We start from the raw sequence: 15,892 nt of genomic DNA, 5'->3' as shown, positions 1-15,892 counted from the left end.
GGCCGGTGTCATACCATACCGGGGCACCAAACAGCACACAAGTGCCATGAGTCCGTCATATATGGTCCGCCTGGCTCGAGGATGAAGCCCCAGTCGGCTCGAAGCACACGCGCCAATGCTCCAACGACTCCGGTCATCCGCTGGCGAAGCGAAGCTATGTGCGTGAGGAATTTCATTCCTTCACTGACCGTGATGCCAAGGTACCGACAGCTACGCACATACGGAAGGTTCGCTCCAGCAAAACCTCACCGTAGGCGCACGTCTCAAGCACCTTTCAGCAGCATTATTACCGTCTTGCTGGTCGAGACGGTAACGCCAACTTCCGCTCCCCACGCTTCTACGATGGACATCAGCTCTGCACCTTTTTCCTCTAGCTCAGCTCGGGAATTTCCCTCGACGAGAAGCAGCAAGTCATCGCGTATGCACTCAGCTGGCAATACGGCTGGAGACGCTGAAGCAGTACATCCATCAGTATGTCCCAGATAAATGGGCCACTGATTGACCCCTGCGGGCAGCCTCTAGTTACCGGTACATCCACAGTACCGGAACTGCTTCGGATCACTGCTCTTCGGCCGGAAAAAAGCTCTGCCACAAGCCCATCTCCCGGCATCCCAAGTCGGCTAGTCGGCGGAGTGCAGCACTCCATTCGACGTTGTCGAATGCTCCTTTGAAGTCCACGAATGTGCCGAGCACGTATTGCGCCGGGCTGGCACAAACACTGCTCTTCACGTGCCTCCAAGCATCCTCCACACATCGTCCTTGGCGAAATCCAAATTGCCATCTGCAGCCTTCCGGAAGAACTTCTCTCACACGATTCACCATGATGGCCTCGAGCACCTTACCAAAGACTGGTAGCAAGCATATTCCTCTATATGAGGAGGGCTCACATTTGTCCTTATCTGGCCCTTTGAGCAGCGAGACAACTCGTGGGCACTTCCACTCAGCGGGAAAGTATCCTAATCGGATGCATCGGGAAAACAACGATGCAAGGTGCTCGGGTATGGCGCGCCAGACTGCCTTGCAGATAGTGCCATTAATGCCGTCCAAGCCGGGAGAGCGCCTGCTCTTCAACCGGGCAACACATGCATCAACCTCGAATACTTCGAGGGCCGGTGGGACTTCCTCCGCGATGGCAGTCGGTGCTTCGGACTCCGCAACTGGGAAGAAATTGCGGAGGAGCACTCGTGCACAGTCACCCCAATCGGTGATCATCTCGCCATTCACGCGGAGGCACCCAATCTCCGTGCACTTCCTGCGGCCTCGGCCAAATCTTATAGACGCGCCCCCATGGGTCGTCGGCATGATCTCCACGAAGCGTTTCCACTCATCCATTTTCGCCCTCCAAATGAGCTTCTTGTAGTTGGCTGAGGCCCGCCTCAGGTCGACCAATACACGCTCTATTGCGGCATCATCATCATGACGCCTTCCATTTTGAAGTAGGCGACGAAGTCTCCGGACTTCGCGCCTTGCATCACAGAGGTCGGCAGGTCCACCAACGTGCTCTCCTGCTGGGCAATCGGATGGACTTTCTTCCCAGCGCAATATCACATACATTATGTACTATACTGCGCAGGGTCGAAACTTGCTGGTCCAACGGCGACTCTGAGAAGTTTTCCGGAAGTTCGGCTGCTCTACTCACCATTTCCTCCTTGAACAATCGCCAACGTGCATTGGAGAAGTTCCAGGACGGCACAGGAGCTATGCTCTCAACTGCGCGCGCGGTAGTTGGTTCGGCCACAACAGTAATGATGTTGTGGTCACTCAATTCCCACTCGTCCACTCTCCACTCATATGTGGCCCACATAGATGCTGCCTCATTGACGATTGTCACGTCGATATCGCTTGTAGCTCTGTAATTATCGAACGTGTACACCTCTGTTGACTGGTTTAGGGCGGCGACTCTTGCCTCCAGCATCCACTCTGACAGCAGCTCACCCCGTCTGTAGTTAGCTTGCCCCTCGGCATGACGAGAGAGTTGCTAAGCCACATGGGGGACACTGCATTCGCGTCGAGGCCCAGGATTGCGGGGGGTTCTGCTGGCCTGCAGCAGGACCGCATCCATGTACCGGATGTACGGTTCCAGAGGTGCATCATACTGGCAGTATGCGGCGCAAAGGAAGATTGAGCCAAAACTCCCTTTCACGACCAGACATACGCCATAATCTGTGGTGAGGGTCTCCACTGGCATACAGATGGCTTCCTGGTGATCCACTAGGATGGCTGCCTTCCCTCGCCGATCGATGAAAATTCTCATTCCTTCAGGCAGCACATCCATTCCGTCCCCGTCGAGATACGGCTCCTGCACCAGCGCGAACATAGACTCCGATCTCCTGAGTCGGACTCCGAGCTCGATGGTCGCAGCTCGGCCTCGGCCACAGTTCGCTTGGATGAAGCTAAACATTAGTGTCTAGCTTGCACCCTCGCCAGCAACGCCCCGTATATCGGGCAAACGCTCGAGAGCATGTAATGCCCCGAGGGTTGCCCTCTGTGGCGGCAGTTCCGGCAGTCCACCGGGTTTTGGCACTTTGCCGCAGTGTGGCCTTGTTGCCCGCACTGGCGACAGACACTATCCTTCTGCCGGCATTCGCTGACCTTGTGGTCGAAACCCACACATCTGTGGCAGGCGTATGTGCGGACCTGTGACCGGCATCGGAATGAGAACCACTTGATGTAGACACGACCTACATCAAGCTTCGCCATCGCCCGGTCGTCAACCTCCAGCGTCACATTTACTGTGGCGCCGTCAGCTACCGACCACGCCTTGGTCACCAGGTGCACTGACTTCTTAAACTGGGCCAGATTCATTTCGCTGTCGAAGTTGTTTTCGTGGAGCTCCTTCATAAACTCCTCAGGGCCGATAGCTGTGTCGACGTCATATACGACGACCTTCGGCTTCTCGGCCGCATTCCGTGCCACATTTAGGCCAACCTCGGCGAATCTTTTTGAAGCGACCACCTTCTGCAGCTCTCCCACCGAAGGAGTGCGAATGATCGCACCACCACCTCGACGGAGCTCACGGACCTCGTGTACTCTGACTCCGAGAGAGGGTGCAACCATCGTTCGCACCTTTTCCGCTATGTCTTTCCCGATAGCGCAGGGTCGTCGCACTTCACCACCGCTGACCACGTCTCGCGGACCTTGGTAGTCCGCGGGGCAGCGATGGGTGCAACCTGCTGCATCTGGGGAGCATTGGCGGCCGTATTTTTCAACAGATTCAACGACGGCGGCGGCGGTGGCGGCATAGCAAGCCGCGTCTCCAGCTCTCCGCACCGGAGCATTAGCGCCAACACCAGCTCATCGTAGCGGCTGATAGCATATGAGAGCTCTTCCGTGTCCACTTCTCCTAGTCTGCGGAAGCTGCTTCTCACCATGCGCTGTGTGGCCGACAGCTCTGCCATCATGGCTGCTTGCCCAGCACGGGCGGCAGCGGTGGCGGCAGTGGCAGTGGTGGCAACAATTTTAGCAGCAGTGAAAACGGCGGAGGCAGCAGTGTGGTCGGCAGCAGGGGCAGCAGTAGGATCAGCAGCGGTGGCAGCAGCGTGGGGGGGGGCAGCATCAATGGCAGCGTTCTCCGTAGCCGCCCGGGCGTCCTCCAGCGACGAAAACGGCTCCTCCAGTACCCCAACGGGTTCTGGCACTCCATTCGATGCCAGGGCAACCAATTTCGCCTGCGTTGGCGCCGAGCTCTTAGATGCCAGATGGCTTCTGCGCCTGCCTCGTCTGGACTTCATCGAGGCACTACTTCCGCTCAAGGCACTCGCGCTGCTGTCGCTCTCCATCGGCATAAATACGATGGTGGCTCCACCTACCGTCGACGCCAGCAACCGTATGCTCGTTTACTCGCTGACAAAAGGTAGTTGCTCTGGAACTCGAGCTCCACCTATCGGTAGAGTCTGGTAGCACTAAAACTCTCCCTAGACACAAACCTTAGCAGTGACTCCCACCAATAAGCTTTGTGACAGCTGATCAAAAAGCTTACTCGAAAAACTTACTCGTAAGTTCGCCTTCAGCACGTGCTAAGTGGAAAATTCCCAACAATTAATTGTTAATTACTTCCAAACCGCTTGTTTATAACACACGAAAATTAGCACACGACTTTCGCGGAGCACTAATTCACCGATTTTATTACTTTCCAAACACGGAAAACCAAGTTCTTCGCAATCTGTACACGAGCGCAACGAAAACACGTCCGTCGTTAATCCATTCATGCGCGTCACTAATTAGATGACGAGGCATTTGGCTACCTTAAGAGAGTCATAGTTACTCCCGCCGTTGACCCGCGCTTACTTGAATTTCTTCACTTTGACATTCAGAGCACTGGGCAGAAATCACATTGTGTCAACACCCGCTAGGGCCATCACAATGCTTTGTTTTAATTAGACAGTCGGATTCCCCAAGTCCGTGCCAGTTCTGAATTGATTGTTAATTGATAATCGTTATAATTGATAAGAACTAATTGGTTTAACCCAAATAGTATTCTTAAAAATTTTAGCAAGAAAGTTCCACAATTGGCTACGTAACTAAACTATCCGGGGAACAAGTAACTAACATAAATGCTAGAAACTCTATTTACCCAGAACGAGCACATAAACCATGTTATTGTTTCCCAATCAAGCCCGACTATCTCAATCTTCAGAGCCAATCCTTATCCCGAAGTTACGGATCTAATTTGCCGACTTCCCTTACCTACATTATTCTATCGACTAGAGACTCTTCACCTTGGAGACCAGCTGCGGATATTGGTACGGCCTGTTGAGAAGTTTGCGTGTCCCCACCATAAATTTTCAAGGTCCGAGGAGAAAATATCGACACAACAGTATATGTCATGCTCTTCTAGCCCATCTACCATATCTCTCTGCGAAAGACTTCCATGGTAGTACGGCTATAAAACAGAAAAGAAAACTCTTCCGATATCTCTCGACGGCTTCTTTATGGTCGTTCCTGTTGCCAGGATGAGCACGAGGCCCATATTTAATAACAAACGGATACTCAACAGGTTACGGAATTGGAACCGTATTCCCTTTCGTTCAAAATTATTCAAGTGTATTATATTCGCTTTGTTTATATAGTTAGGCATTTTTGTTTTACTTGAAAATTTTCGGCTTTCGCCTTGAACTTAGGACCGACTAACTCGTGATCAACCACTGTTCACACGAAACCCTTCTCCACTTCAGTCCTCCAAGGTCTCATTCGATTATTTGCTACTACCACCAAGATCTGTACCAATGGCAGCTCCATGCAGGCTTACGCCAAACACTTCTACGCATACCATTGTACCTTCCTACTCACTAAAGTTTCAAAATTTATATCACAAGTAATATAAATCATCTACTTTAGCGGTAATGTATAGGTATACAACTTAAGCGCCATCCATTTTAAGGGCTAGTTGCTTCGGCAGGTGAGTTGTTACACACTCCTTAGCGGATTTCGACTTCCATGATCACCGTCCTGCTGTTTTAAGCAACCAACGCCTTTCATGGTATCTGCATGAGTTGTTAATTTGGGCACCGTAACATTACGTTTGGTTCATCCCACAGCGCCAGTTCTGCTTACCAAAAGTGGCCCACTGGGCACATTATATCATAACCTTGAACTTCATATCAAGAAAGTTAAGGTTCTTACCCATTTAAAGTTTGAGAATAGGTTAAGATCGTTTCGACCCTAAGGCCTCTAATCATTCGCTTTACCAGATAAGATTATTTTATATAATATTAAAATGCACCAGCTATCCTGAGGGAAACTTCGGAAGGAACCAGCTACTAGATGGTTCGATTGGTCTTTCGCCCCTATACTCAATTCTGACAATCGATTTGCACGTCAGAACTGTTTCGGTCTTCCATCAGGGTTTCCCCTGACTTCAACCTGATCAAGTATAGTTCACCATCTTTCGGGTCACAGCATATATGCTCAAGGTACGTTCCAGTTAGAGGCATAAATAATATAAATATACATTATACATAACTATATAGAACGCCCCGGGATTGTGTTAATTAGCTATAAATAGCTAAAAAACTAATCCCATTATTAGTCAAGTTAATTACGCTATTAGGTTTACATCCCAATAACTTGCACATATGTTAGACTCCTTGGTCCGTGTTTCAAGACGGGTCCCGAAGGTATCCTGAATCTTTCGCATTGTTAATCATACAAGAGCATATAATAAACACAAAAATCAATGATAATTATGCCATTATATAATTCCGAAAAATTAACGCTCTGTAATAATATAAATCTATCAGCACTTTATCAAATTAATAACATTTATTCTGTGTTAAAATGCAAGCAATTTAATTGGAATAAACTATAAGTTATATTTTATGATAAATTTGGGATATGCTAATAGATTACAATGTCCTTATATGGAAAAAATGCACATTATTCTTAATAATATTATTTAAATATTACAATTTTAATGATGAATTTTCCATAACGGATATTCAGGTTCATCGGGCTTAACCTCTAAGCAGTTTCACGTACTGTTTAACTCTCTATTCAGAGTTCTTTTCAACTTTCCCTCACGGTACTTGTTTACTATCGGTCTCATGGTTATATTTAGTTTTAGATGGAGTTTACCACCCACTTAGTGCTGCACTATCAAGCAACACGACTCTTTGGAAACATCATCTAGCAATCATTAACGTTATACGGGCCTGGCACCCTCTATGGGTAAATGGCCTCATTTAAGAAGGACTTAAATCATTAATTTCTCATACTAGAATATTGACGCTCCATACACTGCATCTCACATTTGCCATATAGACAAAGTGACTTAGTGCTGAACTGTTTTCTTTTCGCTCGCCGCTACTAAGAAAATCCTTGTTAGTTTCTTTTCCTCCCCTAATTAATATGCTTAAATTCAGGGGGTAGTCCCATATGAGTTGAGGTTGTATATATAACTATATTTTGCCATAAATTCTTTATATATAAATGATAAAACAATCAATTAAATTCGTTATAAATAGTTCCAATAGTTCTTGTAAGCAAAGTCATTTTTATCCATTTAACGAACCAACGAAGAATAATAACAAAACCAAGATTTTTCTTTTTCCGAATCATTAATAAGAGACAATTCTAGATGAAAAATATTTCAATTTTTTATGCTAGACATTTCTCAGTATTATTTGATTGAAAAAGAAAATATTTCTCTTCGTTTTTCACATTCAAATGTGAGATAATGTTTTTCATTTCTTTTTTAATATTATGAATAAAATCATTATTTAATCCAATAATATACCATATGCTTATAAAAAATTTATAAACAACTTAATTAGCATAGTCTTACAACCCTCAACCATATGTAGTCCAAGCAGCACTATAAAATTAATTAAAGTACATAACAGCATGGACTGCGATATGCGTTCAAAATGTCGATGTTCATGTGTCCTGCAGTTCACACGATGACGCACAGTTTGCTGCGTTCTTCATCGACCCATGAGCCGAGTGATCCACCGCTTAGAGTTTTATAATTCAATTTTATATAATGTCAATATTGTTTTTATTGAAAGAAATTAAAAATACACCATTTTACTGGCATATATCAATTCCTTCAATAAATTTATTTTTATACCTAAAATAAATGTTGCGAAATGTCTTAGTTTCATATAAGCATTATGTATCATAATAATCTGGTTATGGTTTGCTATTTTGGGTGACACATACTGCAAAATTTATATAAAACATTAACCTGATGGATGACAGGTACAAACATTGTATATTTTAGGTTGTTGCATTAGCCAACGTATGCTCATAACATAGATGAACAATACATATTCGCAACGCGTGTATATTATGGTCCATATACACACACACTTATTTTGATTACCACACATTCAAAATTATTTTTATTTTAATTCGACTTCTACTTTCGAATTTAGTTTAGTTTCTTCGATTTCCATTTTCGAGAATTTGTTTTTATAGGAAACGCCGTTGTTGTAGTAAGTACTGCCACAAATACGCACAGCAACATTAATAATGTTAAAGTCTTTTTATGAGGTTGCCAAGCCCCACATATAAAATAAAAGCCATCTTCATTTTATTTTGACTTTAACTTTTGATTCCGTGGAATCATTTTGTAATATTTTTATTTTGGTAAATTGTATTTATTTGTATTATAACAAATATTTATTAACGATAAGGATATTATACAATAATGATCCTTCCGCAGGTTCACCTACGGAAACCTTGTTACGACTTTTACTTCCTCTAAATAATCAAGTTCGGTCAACTTTTGCGAAACAACCGTAACACGCAAGGCGTCACAGTGATCACGTCCGGAGACCTCACTAAATAATTCAATCGGTAGTAGCGACGGGCGGTGTGTACAAAGGGCAGGGACGTAATCAATGCGAGTTAATGACTCACACTTACTGGGAATTCCAAGTTCATGTGAACAGTTTCAGTTCACAATCCCAAGCATGAAAGTGGTTCAGCGGTTTACCCGGACCTCTCGGTCTAGGAAATACACGTTGATACTTTCATTGTAGCGCGCGTGCAGCCCAGGACATCTAAGGGCATCACAGACCTGTTATTGCTCAATCTCATTATTGCTAGACGCAATTTGTCCATTTAAGAAGCTAGTGTCCTTATAATGGGACAAACCAACAGGTACGGCTCCACTTACATAAACACATTCAAACACAATAAACATTTTACTGCCACCATGAATGAAGGCTACATAAGCTTCAGCACCATAATCCTGAAGATATCTATTTAATATATTTGAGTCTCGTTCGTTATCGGAATTAACCAGACAAATCACTCCACGAACTAAGAACGGCCATGCACCACCACCCATAGATTCGAGAAAGAGCTATCAATCTGTCTTACACACTTATGTTCGGACCTGGTAAGTTTTCCCGTGTTGAGTCAAATTAAGCCGCAGGCTCCACTCCTGGTGGTGCCCTTCCGTCAATTCCTTTAAGTTTCAGCTTTGCAACCATACTTCCCCCGGAGCCCAAAAGCTTTGGTTTCCCGGGAAGCGACTGAGAGAGCCATAAAAGTAGCTACACCCAATTGCTAGCTGGCATCGTTTATGGTTAGAACTAGGGCGGTATCTGATCGCCTTCGAACCTCTAACTTTCGTTCTTGATTAATGAAAACATCTTTGGCAAATGCTTTCGCTTAAGTTAGTCTTACGACGGTCCAAGAATTTCACCTCTCGCGTCGTAATACTAATGCCCCCAAACTGCTTCTATTAATCATTACCTCTTGATCTGAAAACCAATGAAAGCAGAACAGAGGTCTTATTTCATTATCCCATGCACAGAATATTCAGGCATTTGAAGCCTGCTTTAAGCACTCTAATTTGTTCAAAGTAATAGTACCGGCCCACAATAACACTCGTTTAAGAGCACTAGTGCAGGTTTTTAAATAGGAGGAACATATGAAAAAATACAAGTATTTAATCACATATAAGAACTCCACCGGTAATACGCTTACATACATAAAGGTATAGTACTAACCACAATTGTAAGTTGTACTACCCGTATGAAGCACAAGTTCAACTACGAACGTTTTAACCGCAACAACTTTAATATACGCTATTGGAGCTGGAATTACCGCGGCTGCTGGCACCAGACTTGCCCTCCAATTGGTCCTTGTTAAAGGATTTAAAGTGTACTCATTCCAATTACAGGGCCTCGGATATGAGTCCTGTATTGTTATTTTTCGTCACTACCTCCCCGAGCTGGGAGTGGGTAATTTACGCGCCTGCTGCCTTCCTTAGATGTGGTAGCCGTTTCTCAGGCTCCCTCTCCGGAATCGAACCCTGATTCCCCGTTACCCGTTGCAACCATGGTAGTCCTAGATACTACCATCAAAAGTTGATAGGGCAGACATTTGAAAGATCTGTCGTCGGTACAAGACCATACGATCTGCATGTTATCTAGAGTTCAACCAATATAACGATCTTGCGATCGCTTGGTTTTAGCCTAATAAAAGCACATGTCCCATAAGGTTCATGTTTTAATTGCATGTATTAGCTCTAGAATTACCACAGTTATCCAAGTAACTGTTAACGATCTAAGGAACCATAACTGATATAATGAGCCTTTTGCGGTTTCACTTTTAATTCGTGTGTACTTAGACATGCATGGCTTAATCTTTGAGACAAGCATATAACTACTGGCAGGATCAACCAGAATAATGTTTTTCCTTCATATTCCATTCATATTTTTTGAATCGAAATAAGCAATATAATAGATATATAGATTTTTCACTTTATATAATTCCATGATTTTTATTATATTGAATAAAATTCAATATTTCGCCTTTGGGTAAAATTTTAAATATATAAATATAAGTAAAAAATCTATTCGATTACGGCCATTTTTATATAGCATTCGTAATCCATATTTTCATTTTTAATTTATACTTGTTTTACCAATATAACAAGAATTTCATATAATTATTGTAATATATATGTTTCTATAATTTTATCTTTTATATATACATATTTCATTATAAAATATCATTTTATTTCCAACATACATAATTATTGTATCCACACATGTACAATTTTTGTTTAACCAATATAAATATTAAGTTAAATCATTTGCATTTTGAAGATAAATTTAAAATTTATCTCTTTTCATATATCTCTCTGGTAATATATAACATAAAACCAAGCGCATATGATAATATTTCCACATTTAATATATAATTTTATATTTCTTTCATAAGAATCCATATTTGTATTATACCGTAACGATATAATAATCCAACTATACGGCAGGTAATAAATTAATATTTGCCTGCCTCCAAAAATTAACGATAATATATGGAAACGATTTGTTATTCTATATATAATAGAAACTTGACTTTTGTTTCAACGATATTATCTAAAAAGCGTATATTCCTATTATCCGCGGAGCCAAGTCCCGTGTTCTATAGAACTGAGAAACAAATTTGTACGGATAATAATATACTTTATTTTATGTAACCAATATAAACATAATCCGAAATAAATATTTCGAATAATGCGGGAGGTCGGCAACCACTGCCTACCTATAGTAGTTTTTGAACCCGCTGTCCTCAAAGCGGGTATTTTCAATTCCGTTTGCCACCCAACATACGGTCTATTCTCTTATATATTAAGAGATTATAGGAACATTTCATTTTTTTTCCATTATTCATATATAATATGATTATTTTTTTTTTATACATATAATAAATATTAATTTTTATATGTTTATTATTTAATTTACTCATATAATTGCCAAATTCATATGAATACATAAGTTTTGAACAATATGAGAGGTCGGCAACCACTGCCTACCTATAGTAGTTTTTGAACCCTCTGTCGTAATTCCGGTCGTTTACACTACTATACCCTCTCACTATAATGGCTTTTCTCTATAATACTAAGAGAATATGGGAATATCTCAGCATTTTTTCCCATATACATATAATAATTAACCATTTTCATATGTATATTATTTAATTTAATCATATAATTGCCAAAATCATATGAATACATAAGTTTTGAACAATATGAGAGGTCGGCAACCACTGCCTACCTATAGTAGTTTTTGAACCCTCTGTCGTAATTCCGGTCGTTTACACTACTATACCCTCTCACTATAATGGATTTTCTCTATAATACTAAGAGAATGTGGGAATATTTCAGCATTTTTTCCCTTATACATATAATAATTAATCATTTTCATATGTATATTATTTAATTTACTCATACAATTGCCAAAATCATATGAATACATAAGTTTTGAACAATATGAGAGGTCGGCAACCACTGCCTACCTATAGTAGTTTTTGAACCCTCTGTCGTAATTCCGGTCGTTTACACTACTATACCCTCTCACTTAAATGGCTTTTCTCTATAATACTAAGAGAATATGGGAATATCTCAGCATTTTTTCCCATATACATATAATAATTAACCATTTTCATATGTATATTATTTAATTTAATCATATAATTGCCAAAATCATATGAATACATAAGTTTTGAACAATATGAGAGGTCGGCAACCACTGCCTACCTATAGTAGTTTTTGAACCCTCTGTCGTAATTCCGGTCGTTTACACTACTATACCCTCTCACTATAATGGATTTTCTCTATAATACTAAGAGAATGTGGGAATATTTCAGCATTTTTTCCCTTATACATATAATAATTAATCATTTTCATATGTATATTATTTAATTTACTCATACAATTGCCAAAATCATATGAATACATAAGTTTTGAACAATATGAGAGGTCGGCAACCACTGCCTACCTATAGTAGTTTTTGAACCCTCTGTCGTAATTCCGGTGGTTTACACTACTATACCCTCTCACTTAAATGGCTTTTCTCTATAATACTAAGAGAATATGGGAATATCTCTGCATTTTTTCCCATATACATATAATAATTAATCATTTTCGTATGTATATTATTTAATTTACTCATACAATTGCCAAAATCATATGAATACATAAGTTTTGAACAATATGAGAGGTCGGCAACCACTGCCTACCTATAGTAGTTTTTGAACCCTCTGTCGTAATTCCGGTCGTTTACACTACTATACCCTCTCACTTAAATGGCTTTTCTCTATAATACTAAGAGAATATGGGAATATCTCTGCATTTTTTCCCATATACATATAATAATTAACCATTTTCATATGTATATTATTTAATTTAATCATATAATTGCCAAAATCATATGAATACATAAGTTTTGAACAATATGAGAGGTCGGCAACCACTGCCTACCTATAGTAGTTTTTGAACCCTCTGTCGTAATTCCGGTCGTTTACACTACTATACCCTCTCACTATAATGGATTTTCTCTATAATACTAAGAGAATGTGGGAATATTTCAGCATTTTTTCCCTTATACATATAATAATTAATCATTTTCATATGTATATTATTTAATTTACTCATATAATTGCCAAATTCATATGAATACATAAGTTTTGAACAATATGAGAGGTCGGCAACCACTGCCTACCTATAGTAGTTTTTGAACCCTCTGTCGTAATTCCGGTCGTTTACACTACTATACCCTCTCACTATAATGGATTTTCTCTATAATACTAAGAGAATGTGGGAATATTTCAGCATTTTTTCCCTTATACATATAATAATTAATCATTTTCATATGTATATTATTTAATTTACTCATACAATTGCCAAAATCATATGAATACATAAGTTTTGAACAATATGAGAGGTCGGCAACCACTGCCTACCTATAGTAGTTTTTGAACCCTCTGTCGTAATTCCGGTCGTTTACACTACTATACCCTCTCACTTAAATGGCTTTTCTCTATAATACTAAGAGAATATGGGAATATCTTAGCATTTTTTCCCATATACATATAATAATTAACCATTTTCATATGTATATTTTTTAATTTACTCATATAATTGCCAAAATCATATAAATACATAAGTTTGAACAATATCAGAGGTCGGCAACGGTCTTTCCTCTATAATACTAAGATAATATGGGAATATTTCATCATTTTTTCCCTTATACATATAATAATTAATCATTTTCATATGTATATTATTTAATTTACTCGTATAATTGTCAAAATCCTATGAACACATAAGAGAATACAATATGAGAGGTCGGCGCAACCATAATATAGTAGTTGATGACGAGGTGTTTGGCAACTTGACACAATCCATTAAAGTCTTTATATTAATTATATGAAAGGGACAATATCATATGCGTCACTAAATTGATGACGAGGTGTTTGGCAACTTGATACAATTCTTTAAAGTCTTTATATCAAAAATTATATGATAGGGACAATATCATATGCGTCACTAAATTGATGACGAGGTGTTTGGCAACTTGACACAATTCATTAGAGTCTGTATATTAATTATATGATAGGGACAATATCATATGCGTCACTAAATTGATGACGAGGTGTTTGGCAACTTGATACAATTCTTTAAAGTCTTTATATCAAAAATTATATAATAAGGACAATATCATATGCGTCACTAAATTGATGACGAGGTGTTTGGCAACTTGACACAATCCATTAAAGTCTTTATATTAATTATATGATAGGGACAATATCATATGCGTCACTAAATTGATGACGAGGTGTTTGGCAACTTGATACAATTCTTTAAAGTCTATATATCAAAAATTATATGATAGGGACAATATCATATGCGTCACTAAATTGATGACGAGGTGTTTGGCAACTTGACACAATTCATTAAAGTCTGTATATTAATTATATGATAGGGACAATATCATATGCGTCACTAAATTGATGACGAGGTGTTTGGCAACTTGATACAATTCTTTAAAGTCTTTATATCAAAAATTATATGATAAGGACAATATCATATGCGTCACTAAATTGATGACGAGGTGTTTGGCAACTTGACACAATCCATTAAAGTCTTTATATTAATTATATGATAGGGACAATATCATATGCGTCACTAAATTGATCAAAAGTCGCGATCGAACACTCGACGAGTGCAGACGTGCCTGCGGATCGACAGCAAATTGTTAGCAAATTGTTAGCAAATTGTTCACAGTTGTAAGTCCCGTTACTTGTGCCCAGCCACTTCGCGTCGCGTGATCTTGTCGCGCGTTTTGATTGGCCCAGCCAACGTACCTAACGGTAGTTCGCACTAACACCATCGCACACCCGAGTGTGCGTGTTATCAGCGCAAAAAACCCAGTGCTCGAAGCAGCGGTATAATTGCAAAGCAGCAGCCACGTGCTGCCTGGCTCACCGGCTTACGGTGCCCAGCTTCCCCCCCCCCCCCCCTCCTCACTCCTTATCAACTTTGGAGAAGATGGACTGGCAGGCCCCCCCGCGCACCCACAAGCTTGGAACAACACCACGCAAAAAGGCTCTGAGAACACGCAAGAGCAGCTCCAGCAGCGAGGGAAGCACCTCGCATACAGAGCCGGGCGAGATAAAGCGAAAACCGGCAAAGAAAGCACAGGGAGAGGAGCTGGAAGATAAGCCAAGCACTAGCGCAGCTCTGCGCAAGAAGCTCGCCAACAACGCCTTCGCTTTACTCTCGACCGAAGAAGACGAGTACGACCAAGAGAGCTCTGATGACGAACCCGGACCTAAAGACGATTCCAAGCCCAAGACCCCCGAGAAACCAAAGCCCACCCCGAAGACCATCAAGCCACCTCCGATTTTTATCCCCGATGTGACCAACATCTCGGCACTCGTCAAGATGATCACGACTCTTGTAGGCCCGAAGAACAATTTTACCTACAAGACCGTGAATGGCAACAACGTACGTGTCATGATGCCGGACAAAGAGTCCTATACAGCTCTGCGTCTCCAACTTGTGGCCCAAAACAAGAGGCATCGGACTTTCCAGCCGAAAGATGAACGTGCATACAAGGTTGTCATCAAAGGACTCCACCACTCCACCGATCGTGAGGAAATCATTGAAGACCTTCGCAGACAAGGGCACGCTGTTAGAGATCTGCACAATCCCATTGGCAGAAGAACTAAAGAACCGCTGGGAATATTCTTCGCCAACCTGGAGCCTTCCAGCAACAACAAAGACGTCTACCAAGTCAAGCGGATCTGCAGGTCGGTAGTAACCATTGAACCGCCGCAGAAGTTCAACGACGTGCCTCAATGCTTCAGGTGCCAAGGATTCGGTCATACACAGCGTTACTGCTTCCTGGAATACCGATGTGTAAAGTGTGGAGGCCCTCACGAATCGAGGGCATGTGAGAAGAGGGAGGACGACAAAGCGTGCTGCTTCCACTGCCAGGCGGACCATCCTGCGTCTTTCAAGGGATGCCCTGCATACAAAAGGGCCAAAGCACTCGCTGCTCCGAAAACAAGGCCCGTCGCTAATGCTAACAAGGCGCCGCCCGTGGCATCACCAAACGTCACCTCTGGCAGGAGCTACCGAGACGCC

The 15,892-nt window shown here is 41.5% G+C and overlaps 2 non-coding genes and 1 pseudogene across 2 annotated transcripts; all 3 read right to left on the bottom strand.

Annotated features, from left to right (window-relative positions):
* Positions 1–4,138: 4,138 nt before the first annotated feature.
* Positions 4,139–6,887, bottom strand: LOC116803264 (annotated as a pseudogene).
* A 394-nt stretch (positions 6,888–7,281) lies between these two features.
* LOC116803266 lies at positions 7,282–7,460 on the bottom strand. The gene has a single exon (XR_004363508.1). It is a non-coding gene; the product is annotated as a 5.8S ribosomal RNA (ribosomal RNA).
* Positions 7,461–8,147: 687 nt separating this feature from the next.
* LOC116803261 lies at positions 8,148–10,142 on the bottom strand. Its single transcript, XR_004363505.1, has one exon. It is a non-coding gene; the product is annotated as a small subunit ribosomal RNA (ribosomal RNA).
* Positions 10,143–15,892: the final 5,750 nt, after the last annotated feature.

Source organism: Drosophila sechellia, unplaced genomic scaffold (assembly GCF_004382195.2).
Source record: "Drosophila sechellia strain sech25 unplaced genomic scaffold, ASM438219v1 U_38, whole genome shotgun sequence".
Lineage (NCBI taxonomy): Eukaryota > Metazoa > Arthropoda > Insecta > Diptera > Drosophilidae > Drosophila > Drosophila sechellia.
This window is presented reverse-complemented; position numbering and strand designations above follow the sequence as displayed.